We start from the raw sequence: 26,599 nt of genomic DNA, 5'->3' as shown, positions 1-26,599 counted from the left end.
GTGGTAGGCTCCAGAGAAGCAAAGACACAAATGAAATAGTCCCAGCTCTCAAATGTCTTAGAGGCATCTTAGGTAAGCTTTAAAGGCAGACAAAGCTTAAGATGAGGAGGGAATGCATTCTAGGAATAAAGATCACTTGTGCAAATGTATGGTAGTGGTAGATTGAGTGTGACCATTTATTCCTTAATATTCCCTTAGCACTTTGACTATTCCTCTCTTTTCCTACTTAATCATACTCTATTTTATAAAGTGAACATTTGCATACATCTTATGTCCCCCTGCTAGATTATAAGCTACTTTCTGGAGGCAAAGAATCATGATCTATTCATTTTTGCTTCCTACTCAGTGTCTAGAATATAGCAATTAGTGTTTTATAAACCTTAAGTACTTTGCAAATTTAATATACTGCCATTATCCGTTGTATAAAAGAAATGTCAGTAACCAAGACAAAACATAGGTCATCTTCAAAATATTTTACTTTAGTAACATGAACAAAATGCTGTTAATTTTACACAAGAGAAACTAGGTGTTGCAAACCTAGAATAAATAAGAATTTGTAGTAATGTACAAAGCACTGGTTACTAATTACTATAAAAAATGAAAATCACCTTGGTTAATAGTTCTCTCTTTTAGTTCTAAATCTTACATTCTCACTGACTTTTCACATGATACACTGGTTCTGCTCTTTTTTGAGAGGAGAAAGAAGTCCTTCCTATATAGAAGCATCATTAGTGAACAAACACTCTAAATAGGTGTCTGTAGGATGTCTGTATCAGGGACATATTGCCATTCAGAAACCTGAGAATGAGGGAACCTTGCCCTAGAGGCAATATGTAAAAAGAATATATACAGCCTTCTTTCTCATACTACTACGTATAATATGAACATTTCTACAGCCCCCAGAGTTCAAATTTCTACTAAAAATTTAAAATTCTATTAAATTTCTAATGAAAATTGTAATATGAAAGTGGCCTTTATGTTATCCTTACCTTAAAAACTAATTTGAAAAGAATATTTCATTTTCTTAAATGAATACACAGAAAGTCTCCTCCTTTTTGGGAATCCAGAGGGCTTGGTTCTGTTTCCAGTTCTGCCACTGATTGTCTCTATGTTTATAAGTAAGTAACTTTCCCTTTCTGGACCTTGGTTTCTTCAGCTATAAAACAGGGATATAGTTTAGATGATGTCTGAGGTTCCTCCTCACTCTGATATGCTATTTTCTACTAAACAGTGGACCACTTGATGTCTCAGACTATATGTCTTACTTATCTTTGTGTCTCTCCCTGCGGTGCTTAATACATGTTCAAAGAGGGGCACAGTGATGTAGTAAAAATATCAAAGTTTGGAGCCAAAGGATTTGGTTCAAATCCAGGCTCTGCTACTTACTACCTCCATGACATAGAGCAAGATACAATTTCTTAGGCTCTCCTGTTTCATTTTCTATAAAATAAGGGGATTGGACTAGATGATCGTGAAGATTTCTGCTAGCTTTATATCCTATGATTCTATGACCTACGTTCAAATACTAGTTTTGACTCTTACTAAACTGTGTAATCTTGATCAAACTACTGAATCTCTATGATCCTTAACTTCATCCAGAGTAACACACCTTTCTGCAGGGTTGCCTTGAGGATGAAATGAGATACTAGACGTTAAAGAACATTGCAAACTGTAAAACACCATAAGAATGTCAGCAATTATTCCTCCAATAACAATAATTATTCCTCCTTATCTGATACCTCACCTTGTTGTGGAGGTGACACTGGGTTCTAGAAGGCAGGTGCCTTATCAAACTGAGAAGGCTTTGAGTGTGACCTAGTGGCAGATACACTACTTGTTGTCAAAAGAATGGCCTAAGTTCAGGGAAGCATTACTAGTTGCCTGCAGGGTGATTAAAGGTTTTTTTGGGGGGAGGAGGGGGTTACAGAAATCCTTTAAGATCATCCATCAAGCTAAAGAGGGGTTGTAATTGAAGGAGGAATAGCCATACCAATGGATTTACACATCTTTGAAATTATTACTATTATTTGATGAATGAATGAATATACCTTAGGCCTTACTGTCCTCTACTTGAGGGGACTGGATTAGCCTTTTCTTTCTTTTTTTTTTTTTAAAGCAATCAGGGTTAAGTAACTTGCTCAAGGTTACACGGCCAGTTATTTCTGGGTGTGGTGCTGAGTATCGGAGCCCAGATTTGATTCCCAGGTCATCCTGACACTGGGGCTGGTACTGAGCCACCTGGCCAACCCTAAGCAATTGGGATTAAGTAACTTGCTCAAGGTTACACAGCCAGGTGTTTTGGGTGGGTGCTAAGTGTCTGAGCCCGGGATTTGATCTCCAGGTCATCCCGACACTGGAGCCAGTGCTCTTACTCACTGTGCTACCTGGCCGCCTCTGGACTAGCCTTTTCAACTAGACACTCCATGGTTACATATTCTTGTAAATGTGAACTTACAATTTCAAAAGTGAAACTGCAGATATAAGATTCTTGAATACCATCAATTAATTATATATTATAAAAATATCATTTTTTACATGATGACATACTGTTATATATGCTTATATTTAAAAACATATACCTGAAGGAATCTACAACCTAAATGACAGGTCCAGTGCTGTTAATTTATCTTTCCTTTTTTCCTTTCTTTCTTCTTTCCCCTTCTACTTGCTCCATTTATAATGCCTATTGGCCTAAGTGTGGATGGAGAGACAAGGATGAATAAAACGGTGTAATCTAAATCTGAGTTATAACAAAATCTTTAAAAATTTCATGGAAAAAAATCAGCACCAAAATGTCACGACTAATTCAGTTGCAACTTCTTTTATTATATCAAAGTGCAAGTAAATTTGAAGCTGCCCTTGAAGTCACATCTATTTTGTCCAAGAGCAATTAATGCTGATAATTCTTTGTCCAGTTATCTAGAGAGTTTTCTTCCATATAGATCATTCTTCAAGGAGATGAAATTTAAAAAAATGTATAATGGAATAAGCAAGGATATTGCTGTATGTAACATATATTTCTTTTCTTCTAATCCTTAGGATTGTTTCTGCAGCATAAAATACCATTTTAAGAAAGAATGACAAATTTTGAATGAGAAAATGTATTTCATCGCAAAAGATAAAAGTATTTCTTTTCCTAAAGTGAATATATGTAATTTCAGAAGCAGCAGCTCCTAATTATTCACCCCTGAAAAGCTAAAAAACGTGCATATTGAAAAGAGTGACCTCCAGTTTGCTCTGTGAATGAATGGAGGCACAAATTCTCATTTTCCAGGAATGCTGGTTGATAACTGAGTTAGGAAAAACATGCATTTCTTCATTACAGTAGAGTCTACTGTTCATTTAAATAACAATAACCAGCATAAAAGACACAAAAGCATTATCTGGTCATTCCACTGTGGGGAAATTAGTACTAACAATGCGGACTAGAGTAAATAAATGATTGTGGTCTTATTTTCAGCATTATTTCAGATTATTTCATATTATGGCAGTCTAGCATGATCAGTGGTCACAGTATTCACAACATTTGGTCAAAAGGATCTGCTTAGATAACTTCTGAACTAGAATTTATTTTAAAATGCTATTGTATTCTTTTTTCAGACTATGCTGGGGAGGAGGTGCTGGGGAAATTTCCTTTCTCTGAAGGCAAATACTCAGAATGAGCTGAGACTTGCTGAAAATTTTGGTATAGTTTAGAAAGAGAAGGACAAATGAAGGGAGAAATTTATTATTTGGGTAGATGGCCTGATGTTAACTAGACAGAAGCAGAATTATTCAATTCTTACTTTGCTTTCCTCTTCTTTGTTGAGAAGAAATTTTTGCATCAGGCAGGAGGTTGAATGAGGTGAACTCTAAGGTTCTCTACCAACTCCAAGAACCTAAGAAATAGCTACATAGTGTTAATCTTGAAGCAAAATCATCTTATTTATTCTGTCATCAACCCTCAAACTGAACAAAAATTTGTTGAGTAATGGGCTGGAGATACTAAGGCATAAATGAAAAACAATTCCTTTCTTCAAGAAGCTTATATTCAACAGGGAAATATAATATGTCACTACACAGGAATGCAAAATAATTTGAGGAAGAACGAATACTCACATCTATGAGAATCAGGGGCAAGAGGCGGCACCTGAGCAGAGCAGAAAAGGAGTTGGAAGGCACTGGGGCATGGGATATTTCTGAGAAAGTCAGGCAGATGGGGTAGCACATTGAGGTGGAGGGTACTATTTGGGGATAATGTCAAGAGGTTGGATATAGGGAGAACAACAAAGGCTATTTTAAACAATTTTTTAAACCAAGACTTTGGTGACAGTCACCATCCCCATGTGTCATCAAGAATGATCTCACATACAACTTTTAATATGGTTGTAATGTAATTATTGGTGCCTGTGTTAAAACATTTCTTTTTTCATTCAAACCTAGAGGGCTTATGATTTAAAAGTCTTAATAATATTTTTAAAAATACAATACCAAAGATTGAATGGAAAATAATTACTGATGCAGCTACTGAACTTTTACTAAGGTAGACAGTCATTTAAATTTAAATTTACTTTCAGTTAATCCTTGTTGACTGTTGAGTGGATAAGAAACTGAGTTGAGATGAGGAAAACTCTTTTTGATCTCAAATATATGATCTAGGAAACATATGAGATCTACCCAGGCAGAGTATGTGTTTAGGGAAAACTGAAGACATTATTGACTGGTGACCTGCCAATTAGCATCCCAAGGCAATTGAATTAGTTCACGATGCTCCACCTTCAGAGAGCTAGTGACCTCACAGTGAGTTAATAATACATGTTGCTGTGTCCTGTGAATACTCTGAGTAGATTCTGTACCAGAATTTTCTTCTTATGGAATCTAACAGCAGGTAAAACTTCCTGGATCATAATATTTAACAAGCTAAATAATTATATAAGTTCAGTACTTATTTTCCAAGTAGCATCTATATGGTTAAACATCTGACATTTAAAAATAAAAAACAAAGATAAGTATCTTTTCAAAACAAGAAGGTTTATATGTAAGGTTTTAAAAGTGATATATTATATATACTTTAAAACTTTAAATGTCAGTGATTTCATATATGAATTCTGAAAGAGATGCTACTCTATATTTTAGTAGTAGATGGTCTTCATGAGTTGCTCCAGCAAAAAAAAAATCATTACCTAGTGGCCAAATTTATGGTGACAATCTTCTAACCTTAGGGTAGACTCATCCTCAGAGAACAAATATGGACCATCACTGGGCCATACCTGAAGCCTTTCAATTTTTGGCAGGATCTTACAGAAGTCATATTCTAGTGATGCGTCCTTTGAGAACATATGGGAGGAGACCTCCATGCCATGATGAGGAATCCAAAAAAGCTTTAGGTGAGATTTAATAATAGTGGTACTTAATAAGTGATACTTGGTTGAATAAATGGTCTAGAGGAGACATAATAGATTGGAGTTTTCTAGCATATTATCAATATTTGATTATTACTTCCCACTTCTAAGGCTAAAAAGCAATAGCCCACTACCACTATATGATCTTAAGACTGTGTAAAATAATGGAAAATGCTGTAATAAGAAAACCTATTTAACCTGTTTTATAAACTCTAAAGGTAAATCTGTTGACATTAGGAGAAAAAAAGAGTGGAATGCTAGAGTACTATACTTGCAATGAGGTATTAGGGTTCAAATTATGTTACTTGCTGTATATAATTACAGCTTCTTTGTTAGTATGTTCTCACACGTTATAATTATCCTGATTCTTTTCTACCTCTGATGTGGTACCCCTTCAATAAGGATTTACTGAGGGTCTACTACGTATAAAGAGACAGGATGAACCATTAAGGAAAGCATTTGTCTTTCGAAGGGTCCTCTGGCTTGCCTTAGCTCTGAATTTATTAGGGTATACTCAAAATATATCTTGTGATGATGCTTTAACTATCACCTTTATTAAATGAATGTACTTCCCGATTTAATGAAGTGAGATTTGTAAAAAGCAGCAATTTAAAATAGTTGTTGATTTGGTTAGCTTGATCAAATCGGACATCCAAAGCCATTTGAAAGGGAGGAAAAAGAAAGAGACAGAAATATTTATTTTTCACAGTGAGGAAGAAAACTATCAGTCTGTAATAGAAGCCTTTGACAATTAAAAAAAATACATTTTACATCCCTTCACTTTAACAACATTACACAGTCTTGAAAGGCAGGTAGGGTCAGTATCATTATTATTTTATAAATGAGGGACCTGAGGCTCAGAGCAATTTTCCCAATATCACATGGTAAGTTAGTGGAAGAGCCAAAAAGGAAAGAAACAAGCATTTATTAAGCACCTCCTATGACCAGACACTGTGATACAAGTGCTTTACAAATGGCTCATTCGATCCTCAAAACAACCCTGGGGTCTTCTCATACCTAGTTTCCTCTATTGGCTTTCAGTCATATTGAGGTAATTATTATCTCATTTAAACCACAAGCCTGCTGGGCTTTTTCTTAAGAAGATATGACATAATCTAAGCAAAGAATGGAGCATCAGAGGAGATGGGCAGTTAAAAGAGTGAGTTTCTATTCCTGTTTCTGAACCTGACAGATTTCTACACCCTGAGGCTCTCTGTGCCTCTGTTTCCCTCTGGGTAGCATGGAAATAAACATATCTACCCTAAACTTATCTCACCAGGTAGTTGTAAGAATTGATTAAGTAATGTCCATAAAGTAATTTCACCTCCCTTGGGAAAGAAAGCAGCAAAATGTCAGGTTTCATCATTTGTTGAACTGATGGTAAATTTATTTAGTACGGAGGGGGAGAGGATTAGAAAGTCAGCAGAGAACCAGGCAGAGAATAGAGGAATAGAAAAAGAGGGCAAAGGACTGAAGTCATATCTGGCCTTATCCACAAATACCTTCTGTTGACACATTCCAAATCCTACTCTATACTTCCCTTTCCCTTCTTTGCAGGCTATCTCCCAAGCCTGTAAGGTACTTCCCATTGCTTTGCCTGTCAAAATCCTTCCTTTCCTCTGGAGTCTGGCTTAGGTGCCTCTTCTTTCCAGAAGCTTTCCCTGATGCACCCTCCACCTCCCAGCCACAATTCAACAAACATTTATTAAGTCCTTACTATGTGCCAAGCTCTGTGCTAAGTACTGGGAATGATGTCTCCCTCCTCAAATTTCTGGTAATATTTTTTTCTGTACCTAATTTGCAGTTAAAACTTTTTGCTTTAGGCCATACTTAATTTGTACTCAGATCTTATGTGTCCTGTTAAGTTCCCTGTGGTCAGTGAATGTGTAATCTTTCATTTTTGTATCCCAAATGTCTAATATAGTAGTACCTTTCACAGAGTAGGCACTTAACAAATATTTGCTGAAAATTGTCCTACAGAGTATGTGCTAATGAACACAGGCCAAATAAGATAATATAAACATGCAATAAAATATGGATCTTCACAACTAGAAGGCTCCCTAAAGATCATGTGATCCAATACCCTCCTTTCAGAGACCCAGAAAAATCAAATGAATTATGGAAGGTTATAGAGGGAGTGATAAGGCTGGGAAGCAGAATCTCAATCTTCTAACTCTTGTACCAGGAATCATGTACCATCTACTACTGTACCTGTACCAGGGTTCCAGTACCCCCTCCCACCTTACATGCTCTCTCTTATGGCAGTCATTGTTTAAGATGCATAATTTAAGGGGTTAAACAGAACACACAAACTATAACCACGAAGGGACAATGTTTAAGTTTGATTTGAACTAATTTTACACTGAAATCTTGCATTAAGGTGGTCAAGTTTTCTCTCGGAGAGAAAGTGTTATGATTTGGTCCTAAAAAAAACAGTACATTTATACAATTGAAAATTCTCTAAATGACTGCACTTTTCAAGGGCTACTCTGAGGAAGTTGAGGACTGGGGACTTCATGGAGCCTGTGTCACTCTCTATGCCTTTTAATTAGGCTAAAACATTTAAAAAGGTTTAAAAAATGAGGCCATTCATTAAATCATTGATTTTGCTACAGATTGGGAGACTGAATTTAAATGATACCCAAAATATAACTAGGTGTACTCAAAGAGAGAAGGACTGATAGAGAATCTTTAAATGGAATGCAGTAGTTTAAAATGCTATTATTATTCAGATTCCCAAGAATATTAAAACTGCCCATTAAATGGAAACCTAATAATTGGCACTACTGAATTGTGACATTTTGTAACCTGTACAGAAATGTGGAAATTGTGGGAGAAAAGTCTTTTTGAGACAGAATTTGATTTGCACAGTAATAGCATCCTAATAACCACAGTACACAACACATAAAAGGGATAACAATAAGGAAAACAGGCTAACAAAAGTCTGAACAGAACATTTAGTGTTGGAGCAGTAACATGACTTAAAGCAGAAAGTTGTGTTGTCTGGCACAATGCTGAGACACAAGAGCGGGTTTAAAAATCAAGCCAGATTTGGAATTAAACTCCTTCTCCTCCCCCTAGAATGTGTCTAAAAATATAATAAAAACAGTACCATCCACGTTTTTTAAAAAATACCCACTATTTCCAGGCTTACTTTGGTATAGTCCAGAAAAATAGAAATTATAATAGTTAGGTTCAAGAAAAGCTAATGCTATCAAACTGGCCATATTCAGATTCTTACCTACTCTTGACTTCTCTGAACCCTACGGATTCAGCAGTTCTGTCTTCCTACTGACCACACAAGCCAAGGAAATAGGGATCCTAGAAGAAGTGAGTAAGTTTTCTTAGAGAAAAATCTCTATTTAAAAACCAAGGGTTCCTCTATGTGCTGTCCTTGAGGTGTGTAACTCACGATCCTTACTTACCATTATGTGGCAGCAACACAGTGGGAATGGAAATGGGGCAGGAGGAACAGGCATAAATATGGAGCGAACACATTGAGTTGACAGTGGTTAAAAAGGACGAAAATGCTAGAGTAGCCAGAGTTGGCAATGTCTAGTACGAAATAAATTTTTTTTAATTTTTGCCTTTTTTTTTTTGGAGTGCAGTTTGTGTTAAGTGACTTGCTCAAAGTCACATGACTAGTGTGTCAAGTGTCTGAGGATGGATTTGAACTCAGGTCCTCCTGACTCCAGCAAAATAAATTCTTAATAAGTACTTGTTTAATAAAATGGAATTGAAAAGAAGGAAGTGGTAAGAGGGAAAATATCATAGAGCAGGAAAAAAAAGGAGAGCAGTAGGTAGTAGTTGAAGGAGGAAAGAGGATGAGAGAAGAGGAAGAAAAGAAAGAAAATTTTTAAAAAGAGTGAAGCAAAGGGGAAAGAATACTTCATATAGTGACCCCCATATATATATGGTGATCAGTCACCTCTAAGTAAAGTTACTCTACTACCTGCCCTTTCTTCTAGAACTCTTGTAGACTCTACCATGGCCTGAAGTTGGGAGAGTCGCTACATGAGGAGGTATAGTGAAGGGAGATTTATTCCTGGCATCCGAAGTCTTTCCTCACGTCTGCCTAGTTTCAGGTACTTCCTTTGCCTCCTCCTCCCTGAAATTCTACCTATCAAGGTAAAGCTTAAATGCTTAAATTTCCCCCTAACCACAATTCCCTTCCTAAAGAAAAAGTGATCTCTTTCTCCTTAGAATTTTCAAAGCATCTTAATCATCTCTCTTATTTTCTTCCCATATTTTCTTTTGTGTTATAGTTATTTGTGTACTTGACTTATCTTCCCTACTAGCCTGTAGACTCTGTTGACTGGTAGTATGTATTCTTTGCCTTTGTATCTCTGCCAATGAGTAATAGGCCCTTAATTGATCCTTGACAAACAGAACTGAATGCATTTTCCCACAGAAACACTGGTAGTCATAATGGTTAGGTTCTACAGCCCTATTGTAAAATTAGTCCTATTTAGCTACATAAGCTTTTGTTGAGCTGGCCTGTAAATCTAGATGTCACATAGGACATTATTTCTACTTCTAAGTTCCAAACACCAACCTACTGGCAAAATGGTGAATGACTGAAAAAAAAAATTTTAAACAATTTTATGCCATGCCAGGCTGTCATGTGTAAGCCCAGCCAAACTTCAGCAATGGATTGCTTCCACCATTCTTTGCCTTCATTCCTACATACCTGCTGCTACAAAAGTGGAGAAAAATCACTTGACTGTTCTGACTGGGTTCACTACAAATTTATGCTACATAAACTCAACTGAGACCTCATAGCTGTTGGGAAATCTGACTATACCTCCTGATTAACTTGCTATCCCACTCTCCGTGGTGGTTCTTCTAAACGTTTTCATCTCTCCTCAAATTTCCCATGACCCCTCGAATACTACTCTCTCACTTGAGAACCCTGCCTCATATTTCACAGAAAAATTGAGGTCCTTCACTCTGAGCTCCCTCTTCTCCCCTCTTCCTCCTTTCCTATCCCTTAGATGCTTTCTGCCACTATCTTCTCTTTCACCCGATGACTCACATGACCAAGGGGCCTTATTCCTTACCAAGGCTAACCACTCTACTTCAAGTGATCCCATTCCATCCTGCTGCCTCCCCCAAATTCTTCTCTCTGTAGTCCCCACTCTCTCACTTCTTTTTACTCCTTTCCTATTGAGTACAAACATATCCATGTCTCCTCACACTAAAAAACCTCTCATTTGATCCTTTATCTCTGCTAACCATTGTCCTACTTCTCTTGTGCATTTCGTAGTTAGACCTCTCTGCAGCTTATTGGCTCTCTTTTCCTTGATGTTCTTCTCCCTAGGTTTTCAGCACACCGCTTTCTCCTGATTCATATCCCACCTATCTGACTGCTCCTCCTCTGTCTCCTTTGCTACATCCTCTTCCAGATCATATCCTCTAACCACAGGTGTCCCTTAGGTCTGTCCTCAGCCCTATTCTCCATCTATACAACTTCACTTGGTGATATCATAAGCTCCCATGGATTTAATTACGCATCTCTATACTGATAATTCTCAAATATGTTTATTCTGCCCCAATCTCTCTGCTGACATTCAATTTCTTGTATCTCTAACTGCCTTTCAGACAACTCAAACTAGATGTCCAATACATATCTTAAACTCAATATGTCAAAATAGAACTTATCTTTCTCTCTATCTTCCCCCTTCCTTATTACTGTAGAGAGCGACACCATCTTTCCAGTCTCTCAGGCTTATAACTCAGGATTCATCCGGGATTCCTCATGATATCTCAAACCTCCCCACACTCCCATCCAAGACCTGTTGATTTTGCCCCCTTCTCTTCTCTGACATTGCCACCACTCTCGTGTAGTTCCTCATCACCTAAAACTTGTACCACTGCAATAGCTGCTGGTGGGTCTTTCTGCCTTGAGTCTTCTCAAACCAATCCATCCTCCATTCATCCACAAAAGCAAATTTCATAAAACACAGGTATAATCATGTCACCACCTCCACCCCTTCCCCCTAACTCAATAAATTCCAGTGGCTTCCTATCGCCTCTAGGAACAAACACAAAAATATTCCTATTGGCATTTGAAGCCCTTCATAACTTAGCCCCTTCCTACATTTCCAGTCTTCCTAAATCTTATTCCCAATGTACTCTTTGATCCAGTGATACTGGCCTCTTGGCTATTCCACAAACAAGACACTCCATCTCGTGGTTCTGGGCCTTCTCTCTGGCTGTCCTCCATGCCTGGAATACTCTCCTTCCTCTGCTCCAACTACTGACCCTCCTGGGCTTCTTTTAAGCTCCACCTAAAATTCTACATCCTACAGAAAGCCTTCCCCAAACCCTCAATTCCAGTCCTTTTCCGCCGCTACTTATTTCCTATTTATCCTATCTATATTTGTCTATATTTATTTGCATGCTTTCTCCCCCACTCAAGTTTCTTGAGGACAGGGACTGTCTTTTGCCTCCTTTTGTATCTTTAGTTCTTAGCACAAAGCCTGGCATATAGTAGGTACTTAATAAACGTTTATCGATTGATGTGTATGCATTGTTCTTTCTTAAAATTTCTTAAGTTCATACTTGACATTCTTGGTGGTGCTCTTGTCTCAAATGCTAAAGGTGCGTATAGCAGATCCAGGAGCATGTACGTACCCTTGGGAATATCTCCGAGAAGCCAGAATGACTACTGCAAACACAGAATCATGTCAGAGATAAAACAAGCACAGTACTGGACCTCATAGATGAGTGTTATTAGCACTATTAATAAAACACTCCATTCTATAAAGTACACAAATAGGCAAAAATTGAAGCATGAATACAAATAACACTCTTGAGTCTACACTAGTGGTTATAATCAATAGAACTTGTTTACACAAACCCAAGTCACTTCATTTTGACAGATATGCACACATATAAATTATAAACTGTGCACATGAATACATGGCAACACTCCAGCCCTCTCAAAAATGCAGAAGTTTCAGAAGCAACATAGTTCTACATCATTTCCACATGGTAACGTACATACACTTCACACGCTAAATTTAGCCTTCTGTTTTTGGGGGGTGTGCACACAGATTTTATAAACTTCACTTAACACAGTGGGAGTCATTTGAATTGAGAGCAGTAGAAGTACAACTCATCCCTCCATAAGTAACTTGCTGAATGTTATCAAGCACAACAGTGTTCTCAGAAAGGAAGGAGGGCAATGTTTTTTATTCCCTAAGAAAAATGTTATCAGTTGTAGATATCACAATAAACTTCACTGAGTACGAGGATGAAGATGTTGGCTATATGCTTGTAAAAATTCAATCAGGAGCTGCTAATTTTGGCTTGATGTTTTATAGATGAAGGTAAAAGGAAACTATGAGACAGTTACATGATCAAACTAACTTTTCCACAGTTTATAAATCATATTCAATAAACAATTCCAGCAGACTGGATTTTTTTTATGTGAAAATACATACTTTTACTATTTAGGGCACTGTCTTTATAAATTTTGCTCAATGTTACAATCAGAGATAAGATTTCATTAAAAATATCATCTGATGGTTTACTTTCTTGCTTTTTCCAAATAAATGAGTAAAAAAAAAATCCCTTATTTTTTATTAAAAACTATCAAAATGAGAAAAAAAAAAACCCAAACTGATAAAGTGGAAAGAAATGGGTTAAAAGGGAACTGGGGGACAGGGCACAAGAAGAAACACTCTGACATTTCTAGATAAATGTTATTGAACTGTGGTAGAATGGAAATAGTACAGGTTCTGAAGTCAGAAGGCCCGGGTTCCTATCCTGCCTCTCTTTAAGTACCAGCTATATGACCTGGGCAAGTCACTTAATTTCCCTGGGGGCCAGTTTCACCTGTAAAACAACGTATTTGGACTACAGGGCCCTGACATATCTTTCAGCTTTAGAATTATGACCTTAAGATCCCTTCAAAATAGTTTTCTCTTTCAATACAGAGGCAAGGAGGTGAAACAATGGATGGAGTGCTGGAGCTGGAATCAGGAAGACCTGAGTTCAAATCCAGTTTCAGACAATTAGCTGTGTGATCCTGGCAAGTCACTTAATCTGTTTGCCTCAGTTTCCTCAGTTGTAAAATGGGAATAACACCACCACCAACTTCATAGGATTGTTGTGAGGATCAAATGAGATAATATTTGCAAAGCATTTAGCACAGTACCTGGCACACAGTAGGCACTACATAAATTCTTTATTTCCTTCTTCCCTTCCTCCCTTCTTTTACAAGGAGTTAAAGGTCAGTTAATTGTTGAAGGAAAAGGAGGATAAGCCATCCTTTCTTCAGTCTCACTGACCCAATGATTGACTACTTCTCTGTACCTGTGCTCCACCTATCCTAAACTGTCTTCTGCTCTGGCACCAATGCTCTACTCTCAACCCTACAACTGTCTTTTTTCAGGTGAAAAAAAAATCCTAGTTATGCCACTAGCCATGATTTATACCACACCTTCTCTTGCACTGGCCTATGGAAGAGCATTTTCCAAAAAGAAAGCAATAAGTGAACTCCTTTCCTAAAGGATGTGAAACCACAGCTTGATATCTCCTGATGGGAACTATATAAAAACGATGGACCATTGTTTTGCCTTGACCAATTTAAAGATTTTTTTCCCCCTTAACAGAATGACAGGCAGAATATTAGAAGCGCACAGCTCTGAAGGAGGAAAGGCTCTCAACCAAAGAAGTTGAGAATATAAACAACATTAAAACAGGTATTTATGGCAAAGGGGCAACAGTTATTTAATTAGCACACTGTTGATTAACTTAACCCCATGTAATCACAGTCTTCTGATACTGCTAATGCTGTTTTTGAATTAAAATGAAATAAAGTAGCTAAAGAGTAATTAAGTATGTGAAGTTTTCTTAAGCCTGGGGTAAATGCTGATTGGGTGGTTCTAAAAGATGTTTGTTGTTTTGAATAGATGTTTAAACAGATCTTAATAGAAAGTCTTTAATAAAGACTTGCCAGCAGTGGGACCTTGAATAAGTCATTAGGCCTCAGATTCTCTTTCATAAAAAAAAAGGGGTTAGATTGGATGGTGTCCACCATGACTTTCAGACCCGGAAAGCTATTCTCTCAGTCAGATATATGTATAGCACTTTCACCAATCATGGACATCAAAGAAGAGCAGAATTTTAAATCATTTTCATAAACTCTGACTCTGAGCAGAGTATTAGCGGGTCTTCAATATGACGTGAATGTACAATTGGTTGGTGAGCTATTTTTCAAAAGAAGACAACTTTTTTCAATATGGGAAAGGGAAGGTTCTTATATCCTGGATATGAGATTGAAGAGTGAAACATATGTGCAACCCTTTGGTCCATCTGAGTTATTATATTAGTTACCTCATCTTTGAGGGTGATAAAATTAAGTTGGATTTAAATGTGCACATATACCGTTTGAAAACATTCAATGAGAAAAGAAGCTAAGCTTTTTGTGGAGACAGTGATTTTGTGGTATCAAAGAATTGGAAACTAAATAGATGTCCATTCACTGGAGAATGCCTAAACAACTCGTGGTATGTGAATGTGTGAATGTAATAGCATATTGTGCCATAAGAAATGACAGATATGATTAATAAAGAAGACTACAGATTTGCATGAACTGATAGAGAGTGAAGTAAGCAGAGTCAAGAAAACAAGATACATAAAGACTACAACAATGTAAATAGAAAGGATTACCATAAAAAAATAAAAACAGCACGTAGCAAATTTATGAAGAATAAGATTGAACCCAAAGAAGAGATATGAAGACACATACCCTCACTCCTTTCCAGAGTAGGGGGAAGGGAATCCACAGGTGTGTAATACTGTTTGTACTGTCAGATATATTTTTTAATATATTGATTGATTTTGTTCTTTTTCTTCTTAAAAAAGTTCTTTGTTATATGGGGTAGCTCTATAGGAAGGGGAGAGGGAAGGATAAGGGAGGAAATAAATGTGATGTAAAAACTAAAGATATCAATAAAATTTATCCTAATCCAAAAAGAAAAGAATGAGAATTTAATAAAATAATAACTTTTTTTTCTCCCCAGGAGAAGTCTATATAATATTTGCCTAATCATGTTTTAGAAGGGACCCTGAGTTCTCATAGGCTCTTCTAGTAAAATATAAGTTCTGGTTGGTTTTAACCAAACTGGAAATGCTGCAACTACAATATATCTATAATCCAAAGAACAATTACACTAAATTCAAAGAGATTTATAACCAAGGTGGCTGTGTGTGATGGTTTTGTTGCTTTTTGTCTATAGCAACCCTTAAGACAATGTTAAAGAAGTCTAGAAGGGTTTTGATCTACTTTGGATGGAGGACCCAACCCAACTGTCAAAATTACTAGACTCTAAGAGTGAAATAACATGTTAAGTAACCAACTTAAATGGCATGTAGCATTGCATAATCAGTCTTAGTTGGTGAAGCATTTCAGTTGCTTAGAGAAAAGGAACATTTGTACCTAACAGTTTGTTTCCTCCTCCCTATTCCTCTATTCCTGAATATAATATTAACTGTTTCTTGTTATTTATGTTCAAGAGTCAAATCAAACTAAAGGTTCAAGTCTACATCATTATTTGTTCATTACTTGAAATACTCAGATAACAAACTGAATTAAAACAGATTCATTCAACTGTTTGCTCAGAATGACATTCCTATCTATGTTGCTTTCTTTCACAAATATAGGCTAATTTGGAACATGTGTGTCTTTGTCGATCTGTAGCCTCATTGGATAACACAGGGTATGAAGAGTGCATTAGATGGCAGCCTGAAGACATGGGTTCTTAGACTTAGAATCTACCATTATTTCACTGTGACCTTGGACAGGTCATTTCCCCTTTCTAGATCTCATAAAATCAGGATGCTGGCCTAAAGGATATCTAAGTTCCTTTCTAAGTCTAAAATTTTCCATTCTGTAACATCAGTTTTACAGATGAAGCAATAGAGGTAGGCAATTTGTTGTAGCTCAAAGAGTAACTTTTTCTTTTTAACTTTTCAAAGTCCTTTTACATATACTATTTGATTTAAAAGATAAAATTGCTATGCAGTTATAAATTTCATGCCTTCAATACTTCTAGGATCCACAATTTGACTGGTGCATACTTTCTCTACTGCAGTAGAATGCAATCTTCTCACACCTAAGAATTTTTAATACTAGAAGGGCCAGATGTATAAACTGACACAATTTTTTTTTTAGAAATTTACTGCAGCTAAGTATAACTTCTCCTATCTGTGTAAATGCACTTTAAACACAAATAATTACAAGTAGATATTATAATTTTATTTTGAAATAAAAATTCATTCTCATCTCTATTTTCTTTGCATTAATGCATTGCCTTAAGTGATATAGTTTGTTACTAGGTATTCTTAAATTTCAGTCCTTCTGGGTTGCTATCAAAACCATCATTTGTAAACTCCTTGAGGGCAAGGATGATTTCATTTTTGCCTGGCACATAATAGGCATTTAATAAATGTTTATTGACTGCCTGATGGTAGTTTACCTTGTGGCAATGTTTCTACACATCACCACAGACATGTCATTACAACCAAAGATCAGGTAGTTAACAGACAGTCTATCTCTGTGCTCATTTTCAAAAAGTTTATACTTTAGTAGAATTTGCAAGAAAATATATTCACTGGTATATCTTCTAGAACCCAGGGTCACCTCTGCACCACAGTGAGGTAATATAGTAGCTCCTTTGTGGGGGTAAATGTTATGGCCCCGATATTAAAAGCACTAAATCTGTTTATCCCTCACCTTTTATTTGCTTCATCAAAACCAACCAGAGCTACATAGTAACAAATGCCACTCTAAACAAGAAATTGAACCAGGCCATTTAAAGAAAAAACAAAACAAAACCTTCATTCGAATATCTGGATACTCACAAGAATTAAAATATGGATGGTCCAAATTTCGCATCATTCCGAGAGAAAACTAGAAGCTTCTCTTGGACATACTACAAAGAAAGGAGGTCCAATCATTTGCTGTCAGTATGAGGATTGCTTATAAAACTGAATGTGATGACTGTAGGATATTCTTAGATTTCCACTTAATGATTAAAATTATCAGAGGATGGGAAAATAGTTAGTGGGTTTAATTTCATAATAATAAAAGATGACAGCAGAATCTAATCATTTTTTTCCTATCACAAGCCCTATATACCTATTTCATTACTGACAGCATGACAAGGCTTCCTCCTTCCCCCAGTACAGCTATCTGAAAGGACATCCCTCCCCAATTTTGTACACAACCCTACTTCATTTTCTACACATGGCTTAGACAAAAGGTCAAACCACAACTTTAAATATTTAAACTGGTCAATGACAGTCAAGTAGTCAGAAATGTTTCTAGTATACTGTTAAATATGGATAGCCTCAGAGGTAACCTCAAGTACATGGCATGGCTTTCTAATGAGTAATTAGTTATGAAACTATGAAGTAATTCTGAATTTTAAGTAAGGCTAAAAAATAGATTGGAGAGAAGCAAATTAAAAGAACTATAATTATGCAACATCATGAGATGTATTAGATAGTCACACTATGCATATATCAAAAAAATACATTAATAAACCTAACATAGTAATAAAAAGAGGAGCCTGGCCCTTCAAGACCTCAACACTAATTGGAAAGGATTTAGACAGCACATCTTGAATAACTTTCATTATCAATTTTGGCAAGTCATTTTTCAGCTACCTAAATAATGGTTATTTTCTACATTCTGCACTGCATCTATCAAAATCAAAGATCTAAGAAATATCATTAGTGAATGTGAGTGAAGGAGCAACTGTTCAATAGCTCCAACTTGAATAGAATATATTGGTCCTTTATAACTCATCTATAAGGCATCTTTTTTCCATTTATAAGATTACCTTTTAAAAAATAGTACCAGTTTTAAGATCACAGGCTTTAGACATAGAAGAACTCTCTTCATAGGTTAATGACTTTATAAACTTCATTCTTAATGAAAGGGAGACAGCTTTCAAATAAAAAGATCAGATTAAAAAAGTTTATATCCAGTAATAGACACACTATTGGTTAGATATGTTGAAGAAATTCTGATAGTAACATCGAATTTTTGTAACCAAAAAAGATTTATTTTCTAAACATCTGTGAAAAGCTGGTTATAACTAAAGTATAAATTACAATGGGCTAATCATTTACCAGTATTATTTGAAATAACTTCTAAAGCTTGAAAAGAAGAGTAGTGTTTCATATCAATATCCCAAACCAGCCTTGACTCTTAGTATTTCACTTAGGGGAACAAAGGGAAAGGGATCAAGCATTTAAGCATCTACTATGTGCTGGACTATGCTAAGTGCTTTACAAATATTATCTCATTTGATTTATTTGTGGAGTTAAATGTCTAATATGGCTGCCAATGTGGGGAAATGATCACAAAAAGAGTCCTTGGTGAAAGACAATAACCATATTTACCACCCTTCACCTATGTGAGTTAAAGCCTTTCTGAAGAAAAGTTATCTTTAGGGAATGAAAGTCATAGAAATGAGAAGTGACTTGCTCAGTGTCATCAAATGAGTGAGTAGGAGAAAAAATACACTGTAGTCAGGACAAGAGAGGCTAAGAAGAACAAGAGAGCTTTTTAGTTGATGCCTCCTTTGGGTACAAGCTTTTTATAGGAAGGGCTTCCTCTATGCAAGTTGGTCTTTCCTTTTTTATTTTAATGCTGAAATTAAATTTCAGGTTATGGCATCTACTCCTACCCAATCCAACATATATCTACTATATTCAAGGCATTATGCTAGACACAGTCCATACTTAATGCTCGTTACGGTGCTCAAAGAAAATTATGATGGTATAAATTAAAATCTCCAATGATGGCTGTCCCTCATCTATTACTTCTTTCTCCATGTAGTGATATTCACTTGTGAATCATTTGCTTCATGACTCTAAAGCTGTGTGATTTGTAATATAATACTCTAAGAACCTCCAGAGTCAATGCAATGTTAGTTACAAATACAATTTGGCTCTCTGCATATCTTAACCTTGGGAACGTGAACCTTTAAGTTTTGGAGATCAAATACCAACATCCCCCTAGGACCACTGTGCACATCTGCATTTCTGGACATCTGACTTCTTTTTTCTAATCAAATATAATCTCACTTCATAACTTCTCCTCTTGGCTCACCCTTTCCTCCTTTTCCAGGCAAACTAAGAAATGAAAACTCAAGAATTTGTACTCAGAGGCTTGGAGATTTGGCAGATGCTACAACAACTTTTAAGCATTTGATCTCCAGCCTCAACATGGTGAATTTAGCTGAAATGTAAAGAAACCAAAATGTCGCTCCACACCCTCTCAATCTGCACCTGCAGTTTAAGGTTGCCAGCTATCTGAACTAAACATTTTGTGTAGAGAAAGAAACTGAATGATGACCTCAAACCTCCTTCTGGGATGGTCTAGCAAGGAAAAACAACAGTCATTATAAATAATGATTGATCTCTGTTCAGTTCTGCAACTATGTCAACTAGGATTGCTATCCCCAGCTAGACCTTATTCTTTGTTAAATGGGTCCAGTCTCATTTTCTTATCTAAATCAAAACAAATTAACATGGACAGTTAATATATTCATGCCAGGTAATACCTTTTCAAATATACAAACTTGCTGAAAATGCAAGTGTATAAGAGAACTATCAAGTTCTATGAAAGCAGATGAAGGAGAGATAATTTCTAGCTTTCTGGGGATACAGAGAAGGGATTAGGGATTCAATTAATTTTTCCCTAAGATTTATACCATAAGGTTGTTTGCATACATTATCTCATTTGAACCTCTCAAAGAACTGTAAGGTAGGTAATGGAGGGATTACTTCCATTTTAAAGAAAAGGAAACTGAGGCTTACAAGAATTAAATGATGCCCATGTTCATGCAGATACAAAGATAGAATTAATTATTTCTAACTATGAAGTATATACTTCCAACTCAAGAATCGTTGGTTCTTTCCAAAGCTCACTCAACCTTGACAAGACAGCCTCCAGCAAATGAATCAGAATTAATTTCCTTTTATAATTTCTTGAAATATTATGTTTAGGCTCTTTTTTTGGGTAATAACTTTTAAGTAACCTAATAATTATTCATTTTTTCTCTTTGATCTGTTTCTCATGTCAGTTACTATGCGATACTTTACATTTTCTTCTTTTTTCAGTTCTCAGATATTTTGTATTGTCCCATGGAGTCAATGGATTTTGTTTGATCCATTCTAATTTTCAGGGAGTTCACTGATTGAACACAATTTTGTATCCCTTATGCCAATCTGCTAATTCTCCTTCTTTCTTCCATAGTTCTCATTTCTTTTCCATTGTTTTCACTAGTGTTCTCATTTCATTTTAAACATAAAAAAACCCCACAACTCTTGGTTCATACTTTCTAACAATTCTATCTGAATTTGCGCTCCACCTGTGTTTTCCCTTGAGGCTTTGCTTGTAGATATTTTGGAGTTATCCTCTTCTTTTGCATTTGTGTCTTGAACATCCCTATTACCACAATATCTTTTTATGGTGGGATTCTTTTTTTTTCTTTGTTCATTCGGCCAATCTACTTTCTGACTTTAGACCTGAGGTTAGGGCTGGGCTTAGGATACTTTTGGAAAGAAGGTCTCAGTCTATTATGGCTTTCTTGGGGGTATTAAGTATGTTGTATTATTCCGGTACCTAAGGACAGTTTAGACTAGGGACTTGAAAGCTGTTAATGCTTACAAAGTGGTTATGGGTAACAGTTTTGTCTGTGATAATGCTCAAGTTCCAGGACATTTTATTGAATTCTCAAGGCTCATTTGAGGTCTACATTTGTAGTATGGTTGTATCTTGGTAGATATCCAGTAAGTGATACATTTTTGTAACTTATAGTGAAATGCCGTAGAGCTGTTTCTGTTTCTTTGCATAATCTACATCAGGCAACAGGTCTAAACTCTTTAAAGATAATGTTCTTGTAATTTCTAGTGAATGTGAATGTCAACAGTGATGGCCGTATGCTAAACTGGCATCATAACCCTTCTGTTCCCTTTTCCCCATTTTCATAAGTAAACCTGTATGAATTACTATTGCTATTATCATCATTACTTTTCAGTGTACTACAGTATAAAGAGGACTAGATTGGAAATTAGGAGTCTTGAGATCCATTCCCAATGCCATCACTTTCTTACTAGCTATATAAGCAAGGCCAAATCCCAATTTCTTGAGCTTGTTTGCCTCTCTGTAAATGAGAATAACAACACCTATAATATCTATGCAAGAAACCTTGTAAATGAATCCTTGCTAATAGGTTCCCTCCCCCACCCAACATTATCTCATAGAATTGAAAATCATTTTCTGATCTTAAAATGTTATATTTACCTATGAATGAGTCTAATTTCAGATATCTAGACTGTAAGTCTTTTGGAGACAGGAAGTGTGCCTGATTTACATTTGTCTCTCCATTAGTGCCTTTATATAGCAGAACTACAACATCCTAATATCTTTTTTTTGGGGGGGGGGTTCAGCAAGGCAAATAACAGGATGACCCTTTAATTGCTATTACAGGCCATTCTAATACTACCTACCTTTTGTTAAAATAGTTGCTATCATACCTCCCAAATACTTGATATTTTCCAGGATTAAATCTTATACTTGATTGTACTTTAGACAGAAAAGTTGAGTCCCTCCTTGAATTTTCAAGAGGAGTTCTCTATTGTTTAAATGAAGTGGGGACAGTTATTTGGACTACAGTTGGGACACATGTCCTGATGGATGCCACACAGCATGCATTATGACTGCTGACATTCACATTATAGAAATGGCCATAAAGTATGAAGCATAACTAGAAAACCCTCATTGAAAGGCCAAATTGAAATTTTTTCCTGGCTAACGTGTTCTTAAAGATTAGTATCTAACTATGTAGAAATGAGGGGCACAATACGATAATGGGAAATGGGCTGGACAGGAAGATAAAAGACCTATTTTACTTAACTCATAGGGTTGTTGGAAGAAAAGGTGTTTTGTAAACAATACAGTGCTACAGAAATACTTCTGGAAAGTACTATGTAAATGTAAGCTGTCAACATTATTTGACTGCTCAATGTGGAAATATCTTTAGGGACATAAGACTCCCAACTGCACTAAATCACTTCAAAATAATTCTGACTAGAGGTGTTCCAGAGAAACAGGACTGTGGTAGGCCATCTTAGACAGATAGTGTCAAAAGAATTCCCTCCACGAGGCCAATTGCAGAGACAGAAGTAGGGATGTCATCCTCTGAGAGATAGCTGTTATTTTACTAGTCACCAATTTTTCACTTAACAGTCTGAACCAATGAACCTTTTGAAAATGAGACCCTAGACAATACACAGCCTTACATTCAAGCATGAGTGAACAAAGGGTGTCAAAACATGTGTTGGAGCATATGTGGACAAAGAGCATAAAAACGTGTGAAGACGGGTGTTAAAACATCAGTTAAAACATGTGTTTAACCATGTGTGAGCAAAAGGGTGTTAAGCCATGTGGTAAGGCAAGTGTGAGAACAGATTCTATTACAAATGTTTCTAATTTTTGGTTTAAATTGTTTTCTGTCTGGCCTAGTGTTGCTAAGCAATATCTATGTGTTGTCCCAATTTGACACAATAAATTATGGTGACTTTTGATTTCAGCCAGTTTGTGTGTGTGTGTGTGTGTGTGTGCGCACGCACGCATGTGTGTGGGTGTGTGTATGTTGGATTCAACAAAAACAACTTAATACTTTTCAAATTATATGACAGTATTCCATTACATAAGGGAAAATGGAAAGGAAACAAACATTTATTAAGAGTCTACTATGTGCAAGGAGAAAGGAGGGAATAAAACATTTATTAGAGCACCTACTATGTGCCAGGCATTGTACTACATGGTTTATAAATATTTTCTCATTTGATCCTCACAACAGCCCTGTGAGGTATCATTCCCCTTTTGCAGTTGAAGAAACTGAGGCAAACAGAGGTTAAATGACTTACCTAGGACCATAGAGCTAGTAAATATCAGAGGCTGGATTCGAACTCAGATCTTTTTGACTCTAAGCCCAGCACTCTATCCACTGCATTACATAGCTGTCTACTTAAATCTAAAGCCAAGAAAATGTAGAATGGAGAAGTGTAACTGTTAGAGACTCTATAGCTAGATTATGGCCAACATGTATATGTGACCTAACAGCAAATATGACCCCTAATAGTCTGATGGTCATGTGGTAACTACTCATAGTTATTTAACACTTTATGACTAATAAGTACTTTAAGTATATTATATAATTAGATCATCGCAACAACACTGAAACCTAGGTAATACAAAAATGATTATTTCTATTTTATAGATGAGAAACTTTATCTCAGAGAAATAGCAAGATTTACCTGGGCTCACAGAGTTCATAAGCAATAGTTAGTACTCAAACTCTAGGCTTCTGACTGCAAGTCCAGTGTTTTTTCTGCAACTCAATTCAATAATCATTTATTAAGCACCCACAGTGCAGGAGACACTGTGTGAAATGCTGTGGATACAAGACAAAAAAACCCCAAAGCAGCCCCTCTGCTAAAGGTGCTCATCTTCCTTATATTATCCAGCCTCCATACAACAAATACAGTTTCCCACCAGCTGCCTTCCTTATGACATCTTGCCACTGCTATGATTCTTTCCTCTTTCTCTGTATTATTTTTGAGAATGATTCTCTAGAGAATACTGTAATTGCCAAAGATTTTGATAGTTTTCTTAGACATAGAAGTGTAAATGAGATTAGATTTAAGGCTTTTCTGACATTCTTTGCTAAATATTTTAGCTTTCAATTGAATACTGCATTGGGAAGCTCCCATTTAAGAACTTAGATGAATTCTCTTGCTTGAAAATGTAAAAATACAACCCTTATCAGATATTTAGAAAGAGACAAAAATCAGAATGTGGAGAATACCCCTAACCCTAATAAACATACACATGTGAACATAAAGGAAAAACAAATTCTATGAAGATTATTTCATTTACTTGTTTTAAAACAAAGTGATAAAGAAGTGAAATGGACTAACTAAACTGTTTTAAATGAAGCTATTTCAAAATTGGGAGCTGGAACAGAAACAATTATAAAAAAAAATTAAGTAGAATGGAAGAGGTTCTGGTTTTGGTCTCAGAAGACATGGGTTCAATTCCCAAGAAACACTAGCAATGGGATCTTGGGTAAGTCACTTCAGTTTCAGAAGCCATAGTTTATTTATCAATAATACGCAGTTAATACTTGCTCTACCTACCTTGCATTGAATGAGATATTAAAGTGTTTCACAAAGTATAAGGCAGTGGACAAACAGAACATATAATTATTGTTATGAAATGTAAGATTCCACAATGTAATACTATGTTCAGTAAGTAGTAGCATATAACAGATTCACATTAATAATAATTAGGGCTCCAGCAGAAATGCTATCTAATTAAACACAGGGAAAATAATTTTTTCTTCACTTAGAATGTTTAGCCCACCTGCTTCTAAAAGTGGTTTGAAGTGACTACAAAAGTATTTGGAATGATTTTTAGAAAGGAATGCAGTAGAAACTATCCATTAAAGTAGCCATTTGTTAGCAATATCTCCTTCCTGATCACTACAAGTCTCATTTTGACAAAAAATGACAAGAGGAGGAAAACAATTAAACCAAGCACATTTTGTTGCCCATGCTTGTGGCAAAGGTCACAGAAATTCTGAACAATTCTCTCCTGCTCACTCATGTTAACTTAATGACTTGGCTGTGCTGTTCTGTACAACCCAAGCAAACAGAATCCATCAGCCCCAAAAGAATCATTTTTGATTGGACTGCTGTGACCCGACTCTTTGCTTAAATGAATTCCACAGAAAACACTTGTTTGGGAATTTTTTTTTTTACTTTCAAAGATTCTGCCAAAATAAGAAAATCCCAAAAGATAATTTGACCAAAATTAGTTTTATTATCAAATGCATTCATTTTAATAAGCTTGCTACATTTCTTCAAAATAATAAAGTTCCATTTTCAATGTTACAAATGGGAATATAATACATTTTTACTTTCTGGAAACAATATGCATGTATATACATATATGTGCTTGTAGGTATGTATATATATACATATATATACATGTAATACACTTATTAGAGGTCACTTTACTGAAGAAATCTCAAAATGCACATTGATCATTCTAGGTAACCCTGGAGATACTATCAGATCAACAAAATGCATTAGCAAACAAAAGAATTTACAATGGAGAAAACTGTTTGGACTGGTCAAGGGCCTGCATATGGGAAGGAAATGTTAGTCATTTAAGGCTAAACTGAGCATATCAACTTATAGGATAACCGGGGTTATATAAACACATCTACTATAGCAGTGTAGAAGGCAATCTCTCATTTTGGTCTCCAATTTGATGTTATCATCATTGCTATTTATGACAAAGACAAGACTAAGAGAAATAGGTTGGACAATAGTAGAGCCAGGAATATTCTTAACTTGTTGATGCCTATGCCCCAAAAACAGTCATTCATGGTTCAATGGTGATTTGATAGCAGATCTCTAAGATCTCTGCCTGGGCCCATGTTGTTTGATAAAGGCATATTTATCGAATATGAAAAGGATACAGATTTGAAAGATAGTTAACATGTCGGATGACAAAATGAGGATACTAAAAGGTACACGAAAGGTTAAAGCATTGACCCAAATCGAATAAGATGAACTATAATGATAAACATATAGTCTTATACATAGGCCTTAAAAATTTAATATTGAAGGGCGGCCAGGTAGCACAGCGAGTAAGAGCACCGGCCTCAGTGTCGGGATGACCTGGGGATCGAATCTGGGCTCAAACACTTAGCACCCACCCAGAAACACCTGGCCGTGTAACCTTGAGCAAGTTACTTAACCCCAACTGCCTTAAAAAAAATTTAATATTGCCAAGTGCAAGGTGAGAGAGGGACGACTGGGAAGGAAGTCATCTCAAAAAGAGCTAGGAGTAGCAGTGGACTGACTGCAGGCTCAATGTGAGTTAGAAGTGTGATACCGCAGCTTCCAAAGCTCATAGCATATTAGGCTGTATTGAGAAGCATGTTCCTCTGTTCAGAACTAGGAAGGTGATAACTCCATTGAAAATACTTTGCCTTAGTCAGATCCCATGTAGAATCTAAAGTCAGTTCTGTGCACATTTTAGGAAGGACAACTGGTTACCCGTTACCAGAGGAAGGTGACATGTTTTACCACGTCCCTTAACCCAGTGTAAT

General features: G+C 36.2%; 1 protein-coding gene across 4 annotated transcripts in view; it reads right to left on the bottom strand.

Annotated features, from left to right (window-relative positions):
• Window positions 1-26,599, bottom strand: part of VTI1A (vesicle transport through interaction with t-SNAREs 1A) — a 417,207-nt gene that overhangs the window by 120,044 nt on the left and 270,564 nt on the right. The gene's annotated exons all lie outside the window — the stretch shown is intronic.

This window comes from Petaurus breviceps, unplaced genomic scaffold (genome assembly GCF_028583685.1).
Source record: "Petaurus breviceps papuanus isolate PSGF00001 unplaced genomic scaffold, PetGlider_PUasm1.0 37, whole genome shotgun sequence".
Classification (NCBI taxonomy): Eukaryota; Metazoa; Chordata; class Mammalia; order Diprotodontia; family Petauridae; genus Petaurus; species Petaurus breviceps.
The sequence above is the reverse complement of the archived record's forward strand: the minus strand, read 5'-3'. Positions and strand labels throughout refer to the sequence as shown.